Raw genomic sequence first — 13,392 nt, forward strand, 5'->3', positions numbered from 1 at the left:
GTTCATCCAGTGGTCTTTGCTTCTGCACAGAGAATCAGTTTTATAACTCAGCATTACCGCTGACTCATTTGTTTGTACTTGTTCTTGCCATTGTTGAAACAATGTCTTGCCCTGTGTGGCTGCAGGGTGGACAGGACAGGGGCCATGTGCCTCCTCACAGGGGAGGCTCTCAGCCCTGCGACGGCCCAGGCACCAGCTGGGAGCTGATTTTATGATGGCCTAATATAACACTTAACACGGTGCATGCAGTTAGGATGTATTTTGAAGTGCATCAGGATGCTAGGCCACTGGTATATCAGACATGGGATTTTGCAGAAATTATTGGCTACGACAAGGTTAGGGGAGATTCATGAGTTGATCTGAATAAAAAAATACACAGCCACGGTCGGGCTGAGTGTTGAGGTGGCCGGAAGGTCCGGAGGTTGCAGTTCAAGGCCCAGCTTCGGTTCAGCTCCCTCAGCGGCCGCAGCGCTGCGGGAGGACGCGAGGTGGCGCCAGAGTCCAACCTGACGCAGCTGCGGGCTGCGTAGCCCTCCGGCCTCTAGTGCCCGCGCCCTGAGGGACTTTTCTACGGGTACAGGGGTACAGCGGGGTGAGGTCTGCAGCGTAGGGGGCCCGTTTGCTGGGAAGGGATGCCCAAGGGTAGGAGCAGGGCCGGCGACCCGCCCAGCCACTTCCGCTTCAGCACAGCAGGTAGACTCCATGGGACCGTTGGGTGGATGCTGGGTGGGGACCTCCCGGGAGGGGCCCAGGGCAGGCGGCTGGGCTGGGAAGAGGATCAAAGCCCGGCTCTGCCCCGTCCCAGCTGTGTGATCCCAGGCACGTTCTCCAGCGCTCCTGTATTTCCACCTGGACTCCAGCTGCGCGTGGTCCTGAAATCCCTGTGCTGGACGTGCCCTGGGAGCCAAGGGGACAAACAGGGCATCAGGTGGCCGCAGCCTGCGTTTCCTCTTCTTGTCCCATCCATCTGTCCCCAGGGGCCTCCTTGGACAGCTCGGAAGGAGAGTCGGGACCACGAGACTGGAGTGCGACGAGGGCCCCATCACAGGGAGACTCCCGAGGCAGCAGCTGGAGCGCAGGGGACACAGGTGTCCTGTCGCGCCCCCACTTAGGGATGCCCCGCCGAGGGCGCCGCTTGCCCGGGGAAAGCCCATCCATTCTCACTGAAGGAGGCCGGACGTGTGGCCGTGACCGCGGCATTCTTACGAGTTTATAAACTGCTGGGGACATTGTTGCTCTTGGCGCCGGACTGGTAATGGACCATCAATTCATGCTTCAGCTGCCTTTATGGGGTGCAGGGCAGGCAGGTGGGGGCTCCTCCACTGCCCTCTGCCCGACCGGCCTGCGCTCTGGAGGCTGCCGAGCCTGTCGCTCCGCTAAGCGTAAATGGGAGGCTGAGGCTCCTGCCTCACTGGCTCAATCACAAGGGCATAATGGTGCCCTGCTCTCAGAGGGGCCAGGAGGGGACCGGGAGGCTGAAGTAAGGCTCTGCTGCCCAACCCTGCCCCCATCACCTCCCCGGGGTGCTGAGCTCCTGGATGGCTGGGGGGCTTCTGGTCTTCCCGCTTCTGTCTATCCATCCTACCCAGCAGCCAGAGGAGCCTTTTAAAATGCAAATCAGGGAGCCAGCCAAATAGAGGCTGGGGGCTCAGGGGTTTGCTCCCGAGCCTGCCATGCTGGCCCCACCCCCGGGGCACACTGAGAAGGCAATTGACACTGGGTGTGGTGGCACATGCCTGTAATCCAAGCTTTAATCCCAGCTCTTGAGAGGCTGTAAACAGGTGGATCACTACGAGTCCAATCTAAGTAGTGAGGCCCTAAACACCCTGTAGACCCTTCCCTAAAATACAAACAAAACAAACCCAAACAAACAAAACAACAAATTAGGTATTTTTTGCACAATACTATAGAGGCCCCCAGAGCAAAACCAACATCCATCTGTACAAAGCTACTTCCTCGCCTGCTCGTTGTTCTTCTGGCCAAGGCAGGTCCCTCCTGCCTCAGGGCCTTTGCACACTTTGTGTCTCCACATCACTCGACTCCTTACCTCCTTTGTGTCACCGCTCATACATCACCTCCCAAGGAGACCCACCCTGACCACCTTATTAAAACTGAACTTCACCAGCAAGAGCTGTCTCTTTCCGCCGTCTCTTTCCTCCATCTGGTTTGTGTTTTGCTGTAGCATTTATCATCCGGCGCGTAATTCACTTATTTATTATTGTTAATTCTCTCCCTTTCCCTGCCAGAAAATCAGCTCTGCTCAGGCAGGGACATTATGTTTTTGTCACTGCGCGCTCCCAGCTGCTCAGAATAGTAGGTGCTCCACAAACCCTTGCAGGGGAGATGTAGGAGGTTCCTAGGGCTTTTGCCCAGGACCTGGTGTGCCACCGAGAAGTCTCTCATGGTGGATCAAGCGCAATCCTGAAATGATCATTCTCTTTTGGTGGCACTGGCGAGTGTCCCCCACTGACTACAGCCCTAGTCCTGGGAATGATGTTGAGGACCCCGATTCTCCGATGCGGTGTCTATAGTTTTATCAGTCTTCACCATGACCAACTACTGAGCTGGAAAGACTTGGTTTTTTAAATTTTTTTAATTTTTGTATTTTAGGGGAGGGTCTACAGGGTGTTCAGGGTCTCACTACTAGATCAGACTCGGAGTGATCCGCCTGTTTACAGCCTCCCAAGAGCTGGGATTATAGGCGCGGACCACCACGTCCAGTCTCAATTGACGTCTCAGCGTGCCCCAGGGGCGGGGCCAGCACGGCAGGCCCAGGGATCGAACCCCTGGCCCCTGTGCCTGCTTGCAGGTGCTTTAATCCACTGAGGTATTTGGCTGGCCCAGGAAAGATTTATTTTGGCTCATAATCCAGAGGTTTCCATCTGCAGCCACCCGACTGCCATGCCTTTAGGCCTGTGGCGAGCTGGAGACATCGTGGCCAAGGGGCGTGCTGGGGCCAAGCGGCCCAACCCTTGGTGGCTAGGAAGCAGAGACGGGAAGAGCCAGAGAGAAGGACGAAGAAGAGCTCCAGGATGCAGTGTCCGGGTCTTGCCACCTCCCCCGGATCCCCTCGCGCAGCAGCACAGTGAGCATGGGCTCATCCCTGGGTGAATTCACTGCGAGGCCGGTGCCTCTGTAATCAGTCTCCTCTCTAGGTGTCTGTTGGCCCCATCAAGCTAACACTCAGGATGCTGCCCCAGTGGTGATGACTTCCGTGTACTCTAGAGGCCAGTGAAGGGGGCCATCAGGCAGAGGCATTGAGACTAAGGGAGGCCAGGCCACAGCAGGGCCCCAGGTAGGTCTGTGAAGCGGTGGCCATGGGCTGACAGCTTGGCCCTGTTCTGCACCCTGGAGTGGCTCTGTGCTGGGAACAAAGGGGAAGGCGAGTCTGGGGGGGGGTCGGGGTGTCCACCCTTGGTGGAGGGCATTGTACCCAGCCTGTTAGCCCTGCAGCTGGGCAGACACTTGGGCTCCTGCAGCCAGAGGCTGGCCCACGACTCAGCACTGGGGTCTTGGCCTCGGATGGTCCTGGGTGGGGGTGCGGGATTTGGCTGCCTGGGAAGGGCTCATGCCCTCAGGAGCCTGTCCGACGTGGGCCCAGAGAGGCTGTGACTCGTTCTAGTCCCCTGGAGAGATCTGCTGCAGCTTGGACCTGCCTGACCTCTTCCTGTCTGGTGGTGCAGGTGGTGGCCGATGGTGGTGACCACACCACCATTGGCTGTCTTCTTTTGTGAGAATTATTTGAATTCTAGTTCTTCTGCCACCTACGGGATGCATCGCTGGGCCCCTCTGCCCCTCAGGTTCCTCCTCGGGATTGGGGACATGTCCTGGGGGGAGCTTCTCTCCCTGCTTCTCTACCTGTAAGACTGTCTTGGCCCCAGCTGGGACCTGTGTGAGGTTCAGTAGGGCGCAGAGCCCGGAGGGCGCCAAGCACAGTGCTAGGGGCTGGGCCAGTGGCCTCGGGCACTGGGTGACTCACCCACGGTACTTCACTTTCCCTGACCAGTACTCTGTCCTGGGTGCTATTACCCCAGGCAGAATCTGAGGCTCCGAGGGTCTCATGACAAACCCAGTGTCATACAGCTGCGCACATGGAGAGCTCCATTATTGTTATCTACTCCTGCAGAACAAGCCACCCTCACATCAGCGGCACAGAACAGCCAAACCTGTGTCTGTGACCCCTGCTCATGCTCTTGCCTGTCGCTGCCCAGGACAGCCGCTGGCGCCCCCACACCTGCAGAACCCCAGGGCTCCTGGACAGCCAGTGCTGGAGGGCAGGTGGACGTTGCAGGTCTGCTAAGGTACAACCCGAGGGCTGAGATCCACCGAGACAAACCCAGAGACGAGGCAGGTGTGTGCCAGGTCAGACAGCTCCCCGGGGGGTGGTGTGCGGAGTGTGTGTGTGTGTGTGTGTGTGTGTGTGTGTGTGATGTTTAAGGATTGGCTGACATTTGCAATCTGCCCAGCTGGGCCCGGCTGGAGCTGAATCTGCCTGTGCCCAGGTGCCTGTGATGCACACTGATCCCCATCTTGCCTGCTGCCCCATCTCCCCGGAGGCTCTAAGGTCTGCATTTGTCGGGGCAACTTGTGGGGGCAGATCTGTATCCCTTTCCAGGACCGTCTCCCCACCTCCCACCTCTTCCTCATGCCTGGGACCTGGCTGGAGTGTAGAACCATTACCACCAGGGGGCAGCAGAATCAAGGCGTGGCTTCACTGTAGCCTGAGTCAGCGCATCCCTGGGCTTGGGGCTGGTCTCCCCGCAGCCTTGGGCAGTCCTGGAGGGTGGCGATGTCTCTCCTGTCGCTGCAGGCCTTGGGCAGATCCCTTCCCCATGCCTCCTAGGGCTCAGTCTCCCCATTTGGCTGGATTTGCTTCTGCCCTGAACTCAGAGGCTGGGCTCCCCCAATGGAGCCCTGGACTTAAACGTCAGCTTCTCTCTTCCCTTACCCAGGGAACCCTGCCAGCTCCCCAGGGGACCCCACGTCTTCAGCCACAGTACTCCTCAGGGGTCTTGGACCCGATGGAGAATGTGACTGGGAGGGACTGAGCTGGCTACCCACGTCCTGATCTTGTTTTCAGCTTTAGGATACAAAGTGGACATCTGCCTGATTCCTGTACGACCAAGCCCAGTGTTTGTTGACTGGCGGTATGAGCGAATGATGGCAGGTGGTGCCCATAGGCTCTCTGGGATGTTGCCACTGGCTGTTCATGGCAGCACTTGACCCACACTCTCTTCAGAAAACTGAAGTCCTCCTGCATGATCGATTAACTCAGTTGAGTAGTTGATTTATTCATTTACTCAACAAATATTTATTAAGTGCCTGCTCTTGCTGGAGACACACAGGGAACGAGAGAGACAAGGTCCCTGCCCTGTGAGTTAGACCTTGAGAGACACCAGAAAACGAGGCTGGTGCAGAGATGGCTGGGGAGGGTGAGGGCACAAGCAAGGAACAGGCAAAGGGCAGGGGTGAGGGCTCCCTTTTCAGGGTACACTGAGGGCTGGGGCCTGGCAAACGGCTGGAGGCAGGGAGCTCCGGGCAGAGGGAGAAGCAGGTGCAAAGGCCCAGGGGCATTGAGCTGCCAGGAGGAGGGGGTGAGGGCAGCGGTGACAGGCATCTTCCTGGAGAGAGATGGTGGCTTGGACAAGGAGGGGCTGGAGAGGAAGTGACATCACAGATGTAGGGTCACTGTCACAGGGGCCCCAAGGAGGAAGAAGTGAGGGAGGGCTCCCAGGAGGAGGAGGAGGAGGGCGGGGAGATGGGTGGTGAGGTTCTGAACACAGAGGCCTACGTAGGTGGTGAGGCCAGGAGAGGAAGGGTGAGGAGAGGGTGGGCAAGGCCACATGGTAAGGAAGCTCTTACAGCAATGTTGACAGGAGACCCACCTGGCCCTGGCATCTGCCAGCTCTGTAGCCTTAGGCAGGTTGCTGATCCTAGCTGAGTCTCAGTTTTTCTGTCTATAAAATGGGCATGCAAATTCCTCATGCAGAGGGTCGCAAAAGCTCAGACGCGTGTCGCCGCCGTGGCAGGACCTCGCTGCAGCTCTGCTCTGTGCCTTTCCTCACCTGTTTGCTTCACTTTCTTTGCAGAAGAGACAGGTGGGGCCTGAGCCCACAGGCCAGGGAGGCTGCTTGGAAGACCTCAGGCAGCCAGATGCCTGAGGGGTCAGGGCCAGTGTCACATTTTGGTCCTCTCTTCGCTGCCCCCAGACCCCCCACTGCCACCTGGGGCCCCAGCTCTCAGCACAGCCTTCTCCCAGAAGCAGGATGCTAGCTCAGGCAGCCTGGGACTTTTGCATTGTCATTTGCATCTCATTTGCATCTCATTTGCACACACTGGTTAGGACCATGCAGGAGCTCCCAGAGAGAAGAGAGACACAGGTTGCAGGGAAGGGGCCAACACTCCTGGCCAAGCTGCTCCAGACCCTGGGTTCAAATGCTCTTTTCTAGGGTTCCTTGGAAATGGGAGACTCCCTGCCTCACAGAGCTGTCCCTGCCTGGCTCAGTGATTGCCCTACCTGATGCTTAGGAAAGGCCGGGCAGAAGTGGGCAAAACCAGAGCCCTCTGGGGCTCTGGTCTGCGCTTTCCCCACCCCGTGAGCCGGCGTCCTCTTGTGTCTGGGGCCCCGGGCACCTGATTTCCTTCCCCTTTGCATTTTTCTCCCCCAGTGATTCTTACCTGCTGGTGTCTGCCGTGGACCAGATGCCCAGTGACAGGCTTGTGACACACAACAATGTGTCAGTACTAATGTAGGCCATCAGGGATGATGCCGCCAGTGGACAGATGAAGGGACAGAGACCTGGGTGGGGGATGGCTTGTCCAGTTTACAGGGCTGGAAGATGGTGACCCATGATCTTGTCCTGGCTTGGCTTCTCTCCAAGTCTGGCCAGCCTGCCTTTGGCATATTAAGGACCCCGGGAGGTGGGCACAGGAGACCAGGGAACGGGGAGGTTGAGGTCCAGATGGGAACAGCTGGAGTGGCCCCATCTGGGAGTGCCATGCATGACACCTTGACCAGACATCTGGCACCGGTTCCTGTACCCTTTCTGTATTCCGGTGTCAGGGAGCTGGGTGGCCCCATGTACTTTAGGGTTGAGGAAACCCAGATTGGATTGCTGAGGTCACATGGCCAATCAGTGGCCAAAGCACCCTCCTGTCTCCTTGCCTTCCAAAGCCCTCTCCCACTTGCTGGCCCTGCTGACCCCAGCTAGAACACACCCCTTCTCAAAGGGGCGGCAGTCTGCAATGGACGGAGTTTCCCCTGCTCAGTGAAGCCCTGCCTCTTGCTTCTGGGCCCCAGGACTCTGCATAGGACATTGGTAAGGACCCTTCAAGTCCCCGTCTGCAGGCAGGAGCGACTGGGCAGAACCCTCCCCTTTCAATGTTCTGAGAGAAACAAAAATAGATGGAGGTGGGGTGGGAAAGCATGCACACCCTTCCCGCGTCCCCTCCCTCAGAGCGCCTAGTCCCTCAGGTTGTCACCTTCAGCTGGCAGGGGTCTGCCCCTCTCTGGCCATGTGCAGGTGGTAAAAGTGATGGCAGGGACCAGCTCCTGTCTTGATGGGACAGCTGGGGATGTCCAGAAGCCCCTGAAGGGGGAGGGTTCCTCCCTCCCTCTCTCACTCACCCACTCACTCTTTCTCAGGGACTCGGTGAACCCTGCTGAACAGGGTAAGACTCGGCCTCCACCAAGGCCACCCTCTTCCTCTGATCCAAGGTCATCCAGTCGTCCCAAGGGCAGGCCAGTAAGCAGACACACTGTAGTCGCAAGCAGCAGCATTCTTATCCCCAGAACCAGGGATTGAACTCGGGCCCTTGCACTTGCCAGGAAAGCGCTTATTCTACTGAGCCATCTCCCCGGCCCCTCTGTGGATGTTCTTAGGACACTTCTTGTTGTAGACCCTGCTGCTTGTGTCCACTATCAGCCACCTCCCGGCTCCCGAGGAGCCTCACACAGGCCGGGCCTGTTGGATGCAGGGCCTTTGCGCATGCTCCTTCTCTGGCCAGGCCTCTCCTCCAACGACCTCCTTTCCTTGGTCTCTTCCCCCGCCAGCCCCCCCACCACACAGGGTTGTTGCTGTCCTTAGCAGCCCTTGTCACGCTCCGGTGTTCCTGCCATTAGCTATGGCCTCTGTTACTGTTCCCTTCACCTGAACCAAAGGAGACTAAGCCAGAGAGCCCCTCCCCACGGCAGCTGCCTCATGGCGCGCTGGTCCCCACTGTCACCGCCATCGTGTCTCTCCGAGTGTCTTTTCTGTATCCCGCCCACAAGCTCAGCCGGGCCAGCTCCGGACCTGCTTCACAGGTGTTTCCTAGCCTTGTTCTGAATCTGACATGCTGGCGAGGAAATACATTTTAAAACCACGTGCGGTTTAAAGAGAACTTAATCTGCATGTCTGGGATTCATTAACACATAGATCATCAAATTAGGGATTGCACACAGCTGTTTGACATTCGAATGGCCTTCTGAGTATCTTTAATAAGTGCCTTTAAATATTACTTTTCCTCATAATCTCAGGGCTGGGGCTTGGGTGTACTGCTCTTTGCGTGAGAACCTGACACGAGAGGTCTGAGTGGTGGATCAGCTCCTGCAGGAGTGCTGCTAGCCTGAGGGAGCTGTCGCAGCCACCCACACACTCCCGCTCTGTCCTCCTCCCTGCTGGCTGCCTGGCCAGTGCCACATGGGCCGAGTGTCCCCTTGTTTCTAAAGTAGACATCAGTTCTTGGGGTCCTGGCTCTGTCTGTCCTGACCTGGGAATCAGCCTCCTGGTGCTCTCAGCCCTGCTGCGGAGGTCAGGGGCAGGGGCAGTAAGAAGGCCTGGCCTTGCACTCTGAGGACGTGGCCTCAGCGTGCCTGAGTCGTGTCCTGGCAGCCCCTGCTGCCTTTCCTATATTGAGGTCTCAGCCCCCGTTCCCAGCATGTGACTCTCTTGGGGAACAAGGTCCTTCCTTGAAGTGAGTCAAGGTGAACCAGGCCAGACAGAACTAGGGCAGGCCCTAATGCAGAGGGACTTGAGTCTTTCTAGAAAGGGGACATTTGGGCAAGAAGACAGCCACCAGGAAAGAGGACGTGAAGATGCCGGAGATGTCAGCTAAGGCAGGGAGGCCGGGCTGGACCCTGTCCTCACCTGCTGCCGAAGAAACCGAGCCTGTGGGCACCTTGGCCTTGAGCTGGTACTCACCAGCTGGAGGGCCAACGCATGTCTGCTGTCTAAGCCATCTGCACTGCCACAGCAGCCCAAACCGATCAGTCAGCCAAAGCCAATGCTTTTTTTCCCCCAATACTTTTTAAAAATAAAAATTAATACTTCCTCTCCTTCCTCCCTGCTCCTTCTCTTCCTCCTCCTCCTCGTCCTTCTCTTTCTCACTCTTATGCAAATTAATACCAGGGATTTCCTTACATACAAAGGTAAAAGCTGCTAGAATATCCTTCTTTTTAGGACCACAGGGCCGTCACTTGTTGCAATCTGATAAAGCACCTCAGCGTTGATGGCATTGAACAAGAACAGAGGCTGCTTTAGGAGTGCTCTGGGTGGCATGTGGTGGCCGTCTCTGCACAAGGCAGCAACCGTGGGGCAGATCCCTCCCGTGGTGGCAGGCGGTGCTGACCGTCACTTAGGCCGAGGGTTCCTCTCCTGCCCTCCTGCTGCAGGCTGCTTGAGCCCCCGTACAGCTTGGTGGCCGTGGCCACACCAAGAGCAAGTGTCCTGGGACAGCATGGTGAAAATACAGGGCCTTATTATGACCTACTTAGCAGACACAGTGTCACTTCTGCTGTGTCCTTTGATGGCCGGGGCTGTCCTCAGATCCATACAGTTCAAGTGGAGAGGCAGTGGATGCCTCTACACCTTAGAATGAATCACCTGGCAAGAAGGGCAGGGGCCGTGCGAGAGATGGTCGCAGCCGTCTGGGCCTCGAGGTCTGCCACGGGCCGTAAGCTCTCTGATTCCACATGCATGAAAGTCAAGAGGAGGCAAAACTGATTGACGGTGACAGGGGTCAGAATGGCATTACCTTCTGCAGAAGGTGGCTTTGATAGACAGGGACACATGGGGATAGTCTCAGGCTGGACAAGATGCCAACCTTGATAGGGGTGGAAATGACGTGGCGTGGAGCCTGTCACCTGCCTTTCAACTTTAAAATTTTAAAGTCAGCAACAAAGAAAGTCCGACTTCATTACAACTGAGAGGAAAAAGTCCTTGTGTGTGAGTGTGGTGGATGGCCAGTGCTGATAGGGGTTGGAGCCGGGAGGCCACAGCTGCCTGGACACCCGCCCTCCACTGGGGCTGCTCCATCCTGCTCCAGGCCTCCCCCCACAGGACCCTATGAGCTGGTAGCTAGGGGGCACTCGGTGTCCCTGGCATCCTCTGGCCCTCCCAGGGACCCACTGTCCTGGTCCACTCCTCTCCTGCCAGACCTCTGGGCTGGTTGGGTGGAAGATGGATGGGCTGTTAGTGCACGCAGACTAAAGGTTAATTCAAAGGGCAGTCAGGCTGGACACAGAGGCCCCACAGGCTCCACTGCAGACCCAGGAAGGGCGGGTGGGGTCTCCGGCCAGAGCAGCCTCATCCTCAGGGCAACTCCTGGCCCATTCCCTTCCTAGCCTGGAGTCCCAGGACTTCATTCTCCTCCTGTCAGTATCCCAGCTCACTCCCTGGCCTCAGGCATCTTCCTCTTGCCCTTACACCTCTATTTTCTAACTGTGAACAGGCACAAGGGGCTCAGGAAGTCCCGGGAGGCTCTGACTCAGACACTCCAAGGCTGTATCTCCATTCAGCCACCCCAAGCCCTGGCCCTGCCAGCCTGATCTGGGCCGCGTCCCCACCCCCACTATCACCCACATCCTACTTTTTTTGTAGGGAAGTGTTCTAGGGGTCCCCGCCATGCCACCTGTGTGTATGAAATCCACGTGAATGCTTTACGCAGGGCTCTGGAGGGAGCTGGCATTCTTGTCTCTTTCCACATCTCTAATCAACACTGAGGGCTTCTCAAAGGCACAGCTGTCTCTACCATCAGACCCATGAGTTCCCAGGGGCAGGGCTGTCCCCTCCCTCGGACAGGGCTCCCTGTACCCAGCAGACCTTGGGCCGGCTGAGTCCTGCCTGCAGAATCTTCTGTTGACCTCACCCAGAAGTTTTCCTTTTTAATTATTGAATTAGTTGCCACACTTAAAAATCAGGCCGTGTCACACAGAAATCTAGGCTTGCATCTTTCAGAAGATTGTAAGACTGGGCTGTACAGGATGGCCTTTTTTCCAGTGATGACAGAAGGCAGTTGACAGGAGCTGTCCCCGGGGGTGGGACGGGCCCTCTGAAGATCACCCTGGATCTCACCTGCCCTGCTATTTCCCATTACCTGTCCTGTACACTGTGTGTTTGGGACTTCAGGCCCGGCCTGGGGGCCCTGGCATGGTCTGCCTTCTGTCACTGCCAGCCTCGCAGTGGCAGGGTGGGAGAGCAGTTCTAGAGAGGGAGGTGGACGTGAGAGTGGAGCTTTCTCTGCCTCATTAGGATCGGAATGGGCTGGAGATCAATGCTTTTTAACATCAGACACATAGTAGCTGTTACTTGTAGCAGGAACATTCTGTAATGACGCAGAGTACTTCTCTAATCAAAAGCTTGCCTTGAGAAAATTAGACAGAGAGGAGATGCAGGGAAAAACGCGTTCCTTGACTAGTTATTTTCAGGGGCCTCCTGTATGCCAGGCACGGGGCCAGAGGGAAGGCAATGAACTCAATCGAGGCCCTGACCTCACACAACTCCTAGTGGGAGTTTCTCAGGTTAGGTGGAAGCCCAGAGAGGGCAATGGAAGAACTCAGGGTCACACAGCAGAAGTGGAGAACCCCCTCCCCTATTTCTCCAGCTACTCCTGGGTCCCTCCGATGAAGCCAAAGTACACAGCCCCCTTCCCCTCCTCTTCAGCTCAACTCTGAGTTCTTCTATCCTACTTTGCCTCTGCCTGCCAGCCAGAAGTCAAGGCTCGTGCAGGGAGGACAGGGGCTGCTTGGAACAGACCTGACAGTCTCTGCTTTCTGTGACCGCGTGTCAAGGACGATCTCAGTATTGGCTGCAGAATTCGTAGCATCCCAGACTGCTGCCAGAACATTCTAGCACACGTGCTGGCGTGGCAGGCACTCAGCCGGAACATTCCATAGCTGGGTGTTAGCTCAGTTGGCCGATGGCATTTTTTAATTCATTTTTGCAGTACTGAGGATCAAACCCAGGGCCTTCCAGATGCCAGGCAGGCACCCCACACAACCCCCACCCCAGCCCACAGATCTGGTTCTTTGTAAAGAGACAGGCTTGGCACAGGGGCCCAAGCCACCTGCGTGTCTCTCTCCCCTTCAAATGTAGGCAGAGCACCATGCTAGCTGTCTCTAAGGCTAAGCCAGGACTTCTGCACCAGGTAGACTCTTCTTTTCACAAAAATGAGCCTGAGTTTCACTCCACACCTGGCTGTTCTATCGTAGTGAAGATGTGGCCAGCTGCCCTCAGCACAGCCTGCGCCCTTCAGCCCATAGGCCGCATCCTCTGAAGGACTGGCTCACTGGGCTGGATCCAAACAGCCAGACACGGTGCAAATAACTAGGAGTGAAACTCAACCAACTCTTCCAAAAGTCATGGGTTGAATTCAAACTCCTGGGTATAGAGAAACCAGCCAGAGTGGTTTTGGCCAACAGCTGCTAGGTTTGAAGCAGGTTGATTGTAACTGGCTCAAAAATAGCGGCGTGTCTCAGCAAAATAATAAAGGGTGACAGCCACCATTTACGGAGCAGCTGCTGTATGCCAGGAGTTCTGTGCGTAGCAACTGCGCAAGATTGGCACAGAAATCCTCATTTTACTGAAAATGAAGTTAAGCACAGAGAGGTTGGCTCACATGCCTGAGGCCACACAGCTGGCTTCTTGGCCAGTGGACAGGCTAGCCAGTCTCTCTCCTGACAGCTCTGTCTTTCTTTCCCCCTCCAGTCCTCAAACTGTTTGCTATGCGAGTCTCAGGAGACGGGCTTGAGAGGCCCCTGCCCCTGATGGGGGCTTAGGAAGCTGGGGCTACCCCCAGGCTGACCTGTTGCCCCCCTTTCTTAGTTTCCATCCCTGGCTCTCTGCACAGCCCCAAATGTCCCCACCCAATGATGGCACATGAAGCTCTACCAGCCCAGGGCAAGTCCTTCTGGATCAAGGCTGGGGTCTGTATTCAAAGCCTCAGCTGAATGCCTTCCTTTCCAGACCTTGGTCCACCAGCCTTGAGGCCAATGCTGAAGCAAACGTCCCAGCCCAGGAGTTGCCTGGAGCCTGGGAGGTGAGGGGAGAAAGGTTAGCAACGAGCCTAAGCCTTGTGTGTGGCTATGTATGTGGGTGTTGCTCAGCCTCCCTGAGCCTATTTCCTCTCTATAAA

This window comes from Octodon degus, unplaced genomic scaffold (genome assembly GCF_000260255.1).
Source record: "Octodon degus isolate 3935 unplaced genomic scaffold, OctDeg1.0 scaffold00092, whole genome shotgun sequence".
Taxonomy (NCBI): Eukaryota; Metazoa; Chordata; class Mammalia; order Rodentia; family Octodontidae; genus Octodon; species Octodon degus.